We start from the raw sequence: 11,295 nt of genomic DNA on the forward strand, positions 1-11,295 counted from the left end.
ATGCTCAATGATTCCTAAATGAGAATGGGTTGATCAGATCAATAAGATTGAAAAAGGTTTAGTGACATCAATTCATGTGTATGTAAGCTATTATAAAATGTGCAAACCTCATGTATAAAGGTAGACTTCTCGCATCCATGTAGCTTAGTTCTCTTGTACAGATAAGAGAAGAATATAATTTCTCATGTTAGAGGAGTTTCTTTCTAATCAGATTGAGAAATCAAAATGCCACTAAAGTCAATGTGCCCTTGGTCTACTAGTGAAGTTAGATGACTCACAAAGATCCCTCTAGGGATCAAGTCTTACTGAGTGCAAGGCTCCAACATCATAAGGGATGATGATGGGATTCTACCTTGGATGATTTTGATAGCTTGGATGCCCCTTAGTCCTTGGCTATAAGACAAACAAGTTTCATACACTAGTGGGCCCATATCAGGGTCCTAAATCATTTAAGTGGGTGAACTACTTTATTGATTGTATAGCTCATAGGCCTTGTGCTTTTACTGCCTCGTAGATGAATCCTCCATAAAAAAAATGCCATTGAAACTAAAAACATGGCAAGCTTCTATTTGTCATCAAAATACTCAAAGTGAGGAGTTGAAACCTTGTATACCCAACAAATTGGAGCTCCACCCCTCAATCTGTGCTGTCACATGACCTACATGAATCCAATAGGAAGAAAATCATTTAAAATTGTCTATGATATATCTAACTTAAATGAATCAAAGAGCATCTTGATATGGTTTCGAACTCGACACCAGTAGCCCCTGCATCATTAGGTTAAGTCTACAAAGGTTGACTAAAGAAAAATGGGAGTCGTGGTCACCATTTTGAGATGGAAGCTTTTCCAATACATTATATTTCATGTTGTGTTTTATTAATTATGTAATGAAACACATAGATTAGCAGGCTGTGGCTAAAAAAGAAATGGTAGAGAATGCTTTGACACCAACAAACACTGTCGTGAAAGACTTGTAAACTGGAACCTGATGCATAATGGAGAAGTACCAAAAATGCAATTAGAAATAAGGTGCCAAAGGGAAACACAAATGACTATTCGTGGCATCACAGAAAGCTAAGTTTTTTCTATTGATTCTTCACACTATATATCTAATGGGAAATGGTAGCGAACTGTTTGACAAAATGTCTCTAGGAAGAGACAACAGATTGATGAATGGGGTACACGCACAGTGGAGCAATTCGGACATGAATCAATAAGGCTACAGGTAAGAAATAATAGATTGTCCTTAGGAATTTGGAAATTTTGCAAGGTGGCATCTGGCGAACACTCTCTAATGGGATGGTTTTATTTCCAACTGGTCTTACGAAATTGGGGTAGGGGCATAAGAAGGGTGACCTCCCGAGAAGTCCCAGTGCTTCATCCCTGTGAGCATCACCTAGATCCAATGAGTGCTAAGTGTTACATTTATTCTCATGAGAGATAGATTCATGTTGAATCACTACTCGTGAAATATGGGTCAATGAGTTTGACTCAAAATCACACAGTTAAATCCTGATAGCAATATCACAAATTGACTTGCTGTGGAAATTATCTCCTAATTATTGAAAGATATTTTATCAAGTGAAGGCATGATAGAAATTAAGAGAGGATTTGAAGAATCAGTTATAAAGAACCGAAGAGGAAAATGAATTTTTTAATGTAAGGAATAGTTTTTCCTTGTGCAGGGGTCATGTTAATCTTCTCTGCATTGTTCCAATTTTATCGGATGTCTTGAAGAATGATTTTCATGTGCACCGGTTTGTATTATTATTATTATTTTTTAAATTTATTTATTTATTTTTGACAGTGAGAGGCTACAGAGGGGATAATAATTTTTTTTAATGTGCTATCTATAATAGAGAATAGAGGGGGAAAGTTAAGTTATTTTCATTTTCTGAATAGTCTGATGGATATGGGGAAAAAATAATCTCTATGTTTTGTTGTATTTATTGAGTATTCAGAAATAAAGAGAGATTTTATAGTAAATATGTAGGTTCATTTATTGATTTCTCTGATTGAGTTCATCTTTTGATTATCTCATTTACCATTTTGAGTACCATCCTGTATTAAGTAAGATGTTGAATGTAATATGAATCTGTTGGTTCCTGTGGAGTGATGTTTTGCAAATGAAAGTCTTTAATTTCCCTTTTGATTTCCTTGTGATTGGGAAAGATTATATCTATGATCTATTAGTTGTTTATATGTTTTTCCCTGGATCTTTCAAGTTACCATTACATTCATTTCAGGTCGATGGATGAATGTTAGTGAGCATTCATGTCTTCTGGTGAAAGAAATATTTAGTATTTCATTCGTTGCAAACCATAAGAGGCAGTTGTACCTCTCAATTCAAAGGAAGGTTACTCATCTCATGGCAACCTATTGAATGGTTAGTAATGTTTGTACTTCAACCTATTAACTAACAATACAAAAATTACTATTCAATATGTATACATTGCGCCACATGCAGAGGATCTCTAAATGAGTTTTAGGTGAGAATGTAGGTTTGATGCCACTATTGTAATAATCTCTACCATTGTTTTCCCTCAAGCTTGTATACAGTAAACTCAAATTCATAAAGTTATTAAAAATAGTTTAGAAATATTAAAATTGACCAATAAATTTGTTTGAAGAGTTTAGAACAATTGCTATTATCAAAATGGTCATATAAATAATAATAAAACAATTATCATATGCAATGACAACTATTTACATTTTTAAAACATTTGACATTTGATAGTTTGATTGTGAATAAAAAAGTTATTATGCAAATACACAACTGAATGGTAGAATTTGGTAGCCTTAAGTTTTTGAAGACTGTCATATACATTAGGGATTTTGTAAATTAGTCCCTTTTTACCTCCTACATGGTTGTAAAACTGATTTCCCTTGGTTTGACTGTTTGGTTGGTGGTATTTAAGGTTTGATAAATGCATACAAAGATGTTCAAATCTTGAATAATCTATATTTATAAGCTATAGATTTCTTTGTACTTGATTATATTGATTTTTCATAAATTTTTACTGTTCAATGCCCTTCATAATACTTTCTTGAACTTCACCACCACATCTATATAGCTTTTGCTTGGTTGTAGTGTACAACAAACTCTCACAAATAATATTTAATGCAATACTTTCTTGTAATGTTCTTATTCAAATGACCACAACAATTAGAAGTATAGGGATTTAATATAGAATGACCAACATAATAAAAATTATTAATATAAAAACATAATAAAATTTATCATTTTCCTACAATGCCTTTTTTTTTTTCTCACACAATTCACTACTTTTATAAATTGCAAAATTGATAAATTTTTAAAAATAGAATCTTGAAACCCAAAATGTTGTAATATATAATGACACAAGCCTTTAGCACAATTGTGAATTTCATATGACTCCACTAGTAAAATTAATTGTCAGTTTTCATCCTCTTGTTAAATCATGAATCGGGTTGAATCATCACAATTATAAATAGTTTTAAAAAAGGTATGAAAAATGAGTTCTCTTATAAAACCTTCCTTTATAAGCACTTTTTGGAATGATAAAATCTTGGCATTTTTTATTTCCCTTCCAAACAATAGTTTAAGATTACTTTAAATAATTGATAATTAGCAATCTTTTAATTTTTTTACTATTTCAAGGACATAGCATGAATAATTATTTTTATGCATCCACAAAAATTATGATAGTTAAAATACAAGTTTTGATGTTAAAATATTTTTAAGCCCTTCAAATATTGGACTTCATGAAAATTGGTGTTTAAAAAAAATATTTAAGTAGTTTGGAGAGCTTGTAGAAAGTTGAAATTTATTTTGTAAATTACCATTCACCTCATCTTGATTTAATAATGAAACTTTCTAATAAATTTGAAAAGAATTAAAAAAGGGACATTACAATCATCCTTTTCAAAATTGCTTATCCTCAAGCAATGAAATTCAATCATTGATAGATTCATATAATAAAATACAAACTTTGATATCAAAATATTTTAAATCAGGGACATTACAATCATCCTTTTCAAAATTGCTTATCCTCAAGCAATGCAATTCAATCATAGATAGATTCATATAATAAAATACAAACTTTGATATCAAAATATTTTAAAACTCTCTGAATACCAAACTTCACAAAAAATGACATTTCTGAAAAATACAATTTAAGTTTGAAGAGCATGTATAATGTGGAAATTGCATTAAAAAATTACCAATGGTAAAATTATTATCCATTAAAGTTGGCATTCTCCAAGAGTTTAAAACTTTGCAAAAAAAAATGGAATATACTAAAAAGGGACATTATAGTCACCCCTTCTAATAATTGCTTGAGGACAAGCAATGTGAACTCAATCATTGATAATTTTAGATAAAACCCAATATGTCTCCAAAATCTTAAATCAATGTAGGAATTAATTTTATTGATGTATTTTATTGAAATATATCCCAAAATGAAGCCTTCTTCACTCTTCTTGATTAAAAAATAGTTTAATATTTTGCATGAATTGTATTGAATGCTTTGAAAAAATATTTTTCCCTGTTATGTTACTATCACACCACTTAAATATAAATTTCAAAATTTCTACAATCATTATTTTCATTCCAAGAGTTTCTAAATGATGGTCATATTTATGCAACAATTTTCTTTCTTGAATTAGTTCATACCAATAAAATCTATTACGCATTCCTTCACAAATTAATCCTTTTCAATGATGTTGATGGTTCTTCCTTCCATGAAAAGACATAAGTCAACATGTGTACAAGCTATAAATAATTTATATATGATAGTTACAAATCACATATATTTTTTCTAAACCCAAATAACAATTATGTTGGCTAGTGTCTCCATTCTCTTTAGTAGATAATATTTAATGACATTTTACAATAACTCAAATAACCCCAAGGAGATTAATATTTATCTACATTCTTAAAATGGACACAGTTGCCTTTTAAGACCTTTTAGTACCCTTTCCATAATTCCTTTCTTGGACCATAGATGGACTTGTGCTCAATGTCTCTTTTTCTCCTCTCCCCTTCCATTTCACTCTTCTTCATCATCTCTATCCTTCTAACATGGTCTTCTAGGTGCTGCTTTGCTGCCCTTTTGACCATATCAATCTATTATCTTCCAATTTCACCTGCACCTCCTTCTAGACCTTTTTGAGGTTCATTTGTCCTAACCTTTGGGACTAGGTTGACTTGGACTAGACTAGGTCAAATTCAATCTAGTCTAGGACTAGCTCAACCTAAGTCAACCTAGTTTTTGATGGTTGCAGGGTTTGGGCCCGAAAGTCCTTGAGTTTGTCAATTAATTAATTTTACTCCCCCAACATCCTAAGTTGTTTTCCAAACTAAAAACTAGTATAAAATGAGGCTTGGGGGCTTCATTTTCATATCTCATTCATATATCATCTCATTCTCAAGACATCTCATCTCATCAAGCAATCAAGGAAAGGAGTTCAAACATTCAAGCAAGAAAATCTTCTTCAAGAATTCAACCATTCTTTGTCAGCATTTCCTCTTCAAGATCTAGCATTTTTTTGGCAGTCAAGGGAGGAGAACTACATTAAGGCATTCATTATCTTCTTAATAGATGCACATTTACATTTAATAGATGCACATTTACATCTATGGCTCTATGATGTGGTTATGGTAGATCCATTGCAAATGTGGAGATATCCTACATCTTTCATATTGAATTTAGGATCTACAACATACATCACGACAAATCCTTATTGACAGGGTATTTATAAGAAAGGTGAATATTTACATTTATCTTATTTCCTTTACATTTACATTTATCATTTATGATTAATTCCTTAACCTAGGGCTTGACCAATGCAATCCCACCCCCAAAAAAACCATAAAACACTAATTTTTTGTCTTTATTTACATGATATCAGTCGAAGCTTAAAGATTTGAAACCTACTCCTCGAGAGATTTATGGAGAAGTTCCTTGTAGAGCTTCAGACTACATCAACCTAGTTGTAGGATGCCCTTCTAGGTTGACCTAGTTCTTAAGTGCCCTTTTGCCAAGAGATTTTTGGGTTTCATTCCTTTTGTCATTTCATTCTAAGATCCATGGCTGGATATTCAAAAAATAGTTTAGATCTATGAATTTTGGAGCTAAAATAAATCTTCCTCTACACATTTAAAGGTGAGTCTTTCATATCTTTACCTTAGATATGTATCTTAATTGGGCTAATTGTATATACATAACACCTAGGTTTACATTATTTAGGAAATTGGTTCAATTTGGCATTCACATTATCCTATTAAGGGCCAAAGAATACATTTTCTTGTATTGCATTCTCCTTTATAATCCAAATTTAGTATCTGTACCCTTCTTTCTTTGGGTTCTAGCTAATCTAATTTGGATAATAAGTGGAATCATATTTAGAAATTCCCCTCTTTGTTAGAAACAATAGTCCACCAAGATAACTGAGAGAGGGAGGGGGGGGGGGGGGGGGTGAATCAATTATCCAATAATTAAAACATTTATCCACTTTAAATAATCTTAACCATTCAACCAAAATAAAGAAAAACCATACAAAGATGCACATACGCAACTACACTAGATATTTTAACGAGGGAAACCCTTGATCAAAGGGAAAACTCTGGTGGGAATGATGCCCACAAGATGAAGTACTAATATAAATATTCCTTGTTAGAGGATGGACCCTGTTAGGAGTCTATTACAACATTTAGTACATATGAGTCCCTGTTAGGAGACTTTGAATCCTTGTTATAAGATTCCAACCTTGTTAGGAGTTGTCGAAGATAGTAGAACCCACTGTCCAAACAACTTCTAGGGCAAGATCACCGAACTCATTGTCCAAATGATCTCTCAACTATTCCTTACAAAATAATTATATGTACTGAACTTTAATTTCTTTCCTCTATCCTATCAACTAGACCAATCACTGTTAGACCTTGTAGACCAAGTCATGAACCTCAGATCCAAGTATCAAACTTTGGATCACACAATAAAACCTTAGTAATGAAGTTTCCTTCACCTTCGCTTTGCTCTACTTAACTTCGCATTCCACTCTTTGTACTAATTACAATCATTCACATTCATCCATACAAAATAAATGAAAATGTCTTTCCTTTATACTAAATCCATAAAACAATTCCTTGAGTCGGTTGTTACACCTTCTCAATTAATTATTATAGGACCACATTAAGAACACATTACACTTAGCGATAACATTAATCTTTTTCCTTGTGACTTGAATAAATTTTTGTACATGTAATATTATGACGAGAAAGCTTATCCATGTCATCTTCATATCTTTAACTTTGGCTTCTCAGAATAACAACTTTGCTAAGAGATATAACAAGTTTACCGGAACATGCCTTTGTAAACTCTATCTTAGAACAGTCTTCATTGAAACTTACATAACTTTTTCTAGATTTAATATCTTATGCTTTGAGGTTAGTTGCATAAACTAGACACTTAGTAGTATCTCCCTTTAACCTTGCTTAGTGAAAGTACTCAATGATTTGTCCGTAATAACTTGATCTTTCCATTGTTCTTTTGTTAGATACCACAAAAAATTGCTATGTTGACATCAATGACAAACATAGTCATGAATGTAACATATCATCACGATAATGATCTAATTATGTTTCTACAATACTCCCCCATAGAATATCATCAACATTTATGCTTCCAACAATCTCCCCCTTTGGCATTGATGGGAACATAGATGAAAAACATCTAGTTCTAAAAATACTCACTACAAAAGATTGTTAACCTTTCTTTTCAAATCATCTTCATCAATCATTTTCCCCCATTGATTTACATCAATGTGTTTTACATCAAACTATTTTTTCATGATGTACTTCTCCTGCTATACTTCTTTCGAACTATTTTTCTAAGTCATTTTTCATGTTGTACTTCTCCCCCATTGATATCAATGTCAAAGGTTTTAGTAACCATCAAACTCTGCAACAATTGTTTTTGACTTGCTCAAGTGTCCAAAGACACTATTCAAAAACAACATCCAAGAAGAGTCCTAGATCACTCTATCCATCTCAGATACTCCCCATATAGGAAGCATCAACATTTAGTCCATACAAACAATAGTTCTCTATTACACAAGACTAATACACTCTTGTATCATCTGCTCTGATGTAGGAAGGGGCATAACCCCTAACATACCTCAAAAATACTAAAAAGTCTCTTTGGGAAGGGGCTTAGTGAAGATGTTTGTAATCTGCTCTTTGGTGTTTACATACTCCAATCTAATTTCCTTTTCTACAACTTTTTCTCTCAACATGTGATACTTGATAGAAATGTGCTTAGTCTTAGAATGCAACACTAGATTCTTAGACATATTTACTATGTTTGTGTTGTCATAGTGTATGAAAACATGTTCATTGAATTCTATCCTTATATCCTTCAACATTTGCTTCATCCAAACAACTTGATTACAATTGTTTGCTGCAACAACATATTCTACTTCCGTTGTACTTCATGAGATACAATCTTGCTTCTTGCTTAGTCAAGAAACTAATCTTCCTCCAAGAAAGAAGGCTCTACCACTAATGCTCTTTCTATCATCCATACTTCCTACCCAATCAACATCGGTATAAGCATATAAAGTCAAATAATTAGATCTATCATACCACAATCTGAACTCTAGTGTTCCTTTTAGGTATCTAAATATCCTTTTGACTCTTGCATAATGTGCTTCTCTAGGATCACCTTAAAATCTTGTAATAATTCCAACAAAATTTACTATATCCAGCCTTGTGTGAGTCAGATATTGCAATGCTCTGATCATAGATCTGTACTTCTTTTGCTTAACAATAGGCATCTCGTCCTTTGTAGATAACTTGTGTCAAGTTACCATAGGTGTTCCAACTAGTTTGCATGTTTCCAAACCAAACCTTTTCAATAAATCTTTTAGATACTTAGTATGAGAAATAAAGATTCCTTCTTTGTCCTACACAATATGTAATCCTAGAAAATATTTCATTTATCCTATCATGGTCATTTCAATTTCCTTCTTCATTTCTTTTGCAAACATGTCACTTTCATCATCATTTTCTCCAAATATGATTTCATCAACAAAATATTACCAAAATCATCAGTCCATCATCAATTTTCCAATAGAGATTACTATCTGCCATACCTTTTCTATATCCAAGCTTTGTCAAATACTTGTCCCACCTTGTGTACCAAGTTCTTTGTGCTTACTTCAAGCCATACAATGCTTTCTTCAATCTGCATACTATGTCCTTGTTATCTGTTAAAGGACACCTTTAGGCTATTCTATATATACCTCTTCTTCAAGTTCTCCATTTAGAAATGATGACTTGACATCAATTTGATACACTTTGAATTTCTTATATGCTACATATGCTAAGAATAACCTTATTGCTTCTATTCTTTCCATAGGAGCATCGATTTCATCATAGTCTATTCCTTCTTGTTGTGAGTAACCTTTACATACCAATCTTTCCTTGTTCCTTATAACTTCACCTTGTTCATTCATCTTGTTTATGAATACCCATCTTGTTCCTATCACATTCTTGTCTATTGGTCTGGAGATCAATTCCCATGTCTCATTCTTTACTATTTGATCCAATTATTCATTCGTAGGTTGCTTCCAATAGTCATCTTTACATGCTTCATTTGGATTCTTTAGTTCAACTTGAGATATCAAACATAGTTCTTCATTGATTTTTCTTCTTGCCATCATACCTTTATCTCTACTTTCGATAATCTGCTCAAGTGGATGATTCTTTGTCATATTCTTACCCAAAGTAGGATTTTTTAATCTCAACTCTTAGCTCTATTGAAGATTTTGAGCTTTGTGCCTACCACAACTCTCTTTCATTCTGCAAATCATTGTTAGTCTCAAAGAATACTTTATCATTCCTTGGTTTAGTAACAACATTCTCATCATCTGAATTGTAGTCAACTATTCTTTCTTGTATCTTGAATTTGTCATCAACTCTTACATTTGTACTTTCCATTATAGTCTTAGTTCTCAGATTATAACATATATAAGCCTTTATTTTCAATGATAACCAAGAAATATACCTTCATCACTTCTATCATCAAACTTACAATGTCATCATCTCTTTTGATATAACACTTACTACCAAAAATTATGAAATACTTAACTGCAGGTGAGTGACTAAAGCATAGTTCATAAGGGGTCTTGCTTGTGTCTTTCCTAACTTTCACTTTGTTCATAGTGTAGACTGCTATATTCATAGCTTCTCTCCAAAACATATTGGATACATCATTCTTAGCTAACATAGCTCTTGCAACTTCTAGATTAATGACTTGTTTCTTCTCTCTGATATGCCATTCTGTTCATGGGCTCTTGGAGCTAATAACTATCTTTTGATTCCATCAGCTTCACAAAAGATGTTAAACTCATTTGAAGTAAACTCTCCTCCTCTATTTGATCTTAAACATTTAATTTTCATACCTAATTCATTCTCAACTCTATTCTTGAATATGTTGAACTTATCAAATGCCTCAGATTTTTCTTTAAGAAATGTAACCCATATCATTCTAGAAAAAGTCATCAACTAAAATCATGAAATACCTTTCACCATAGAATCCTTTAGTCTTGTAGAATCACTAAGATCTGTATGTACAAACTCCAATTTTTCTATAGTAGTAAACTTCTTGCTAGGAAAAGAAGTTTTGTTATGCTTTGCCAATACACACTCCTTGCAAATTGTGTTAGTAGGTTTAACAATCTTAGGCAAATCTCTAACTACAAACATACTACTAGTCTTCAAAATGTTGTCAAAGTTTATATGACAAAATCTCTAATGCCATAACCAATTATCATCTACCTATGCAACCAAACATGGCATTTTAGTAGGATTCAATTAAAATACATTACCTCTAGATTTGGTTCCTATTCAAATTACCTTTCTATCTTTGTCTCTAATCATGCATGTCTTCTTTGTGAACTACAACTGATAACCTTTATCCACTAGTTGTCCAACACTTAGAAGATTGTGCTTCAAACCATCAACAAAATATACATCCTCAATGTTAGTTTTACCATCAAGAGTTATAGATCCAATACCTTTAACATGACATGCTGCATTGTTTCCAACTCTGACATGCTTCCATCATAACTTTTGAAGTCAAAAAACTTATTCATATCACTAGTCATATGATGTGAACAACCACTATCAATTATCCAATTATATTTCTTTTCAACTTGTGATACCAAAGCTATTTTCTCTAGATTTTCTTCTTTAATTGCTACAAATCCTATTTCATTAGAATCATCTTCTTCATTTTCATACAAACACTCTC

At 32.0% G+C, this 11,295-nt stretch overlaps 1 non-coding gene across 1 annotated transcript; it reads right to left on the bottom strand.

The window, feature by feature from the left end:
- Positions 1-1,640: 1,640 nt before the first annotated feature.
- On the bottom strand, positions 1,641-1,744 carry LOC149529415 (U6 spliceosomal RNA). The gene has a single exon (XR_016359367.1). It is a non-coding gene; the product is annotated as a U6 spliceosomal RNA (small nuclear RNA).
- Between the last annotated feature and the right edge of the window lie 9,551 nt (positions 1,745-11,295).

The sequence above is a fragment of the Cupressus sempervirens genome, chromosome 11 (genome assembly GCF_028749045.1).
Source record: "Cupressus sempervirens isolate cs-2001-9-10 chromosome 11, ASM2874904v1, whole genome shotgun sequence".
In the NCBI taxonomy this organism is placed as follows: domain Eukaryota; kingdom Viridiplantae; phylum Streptophyta; class Pinopsida; order Cupressales; family Cupressaceae; genus Cupressus; species Cupressus sempervirens.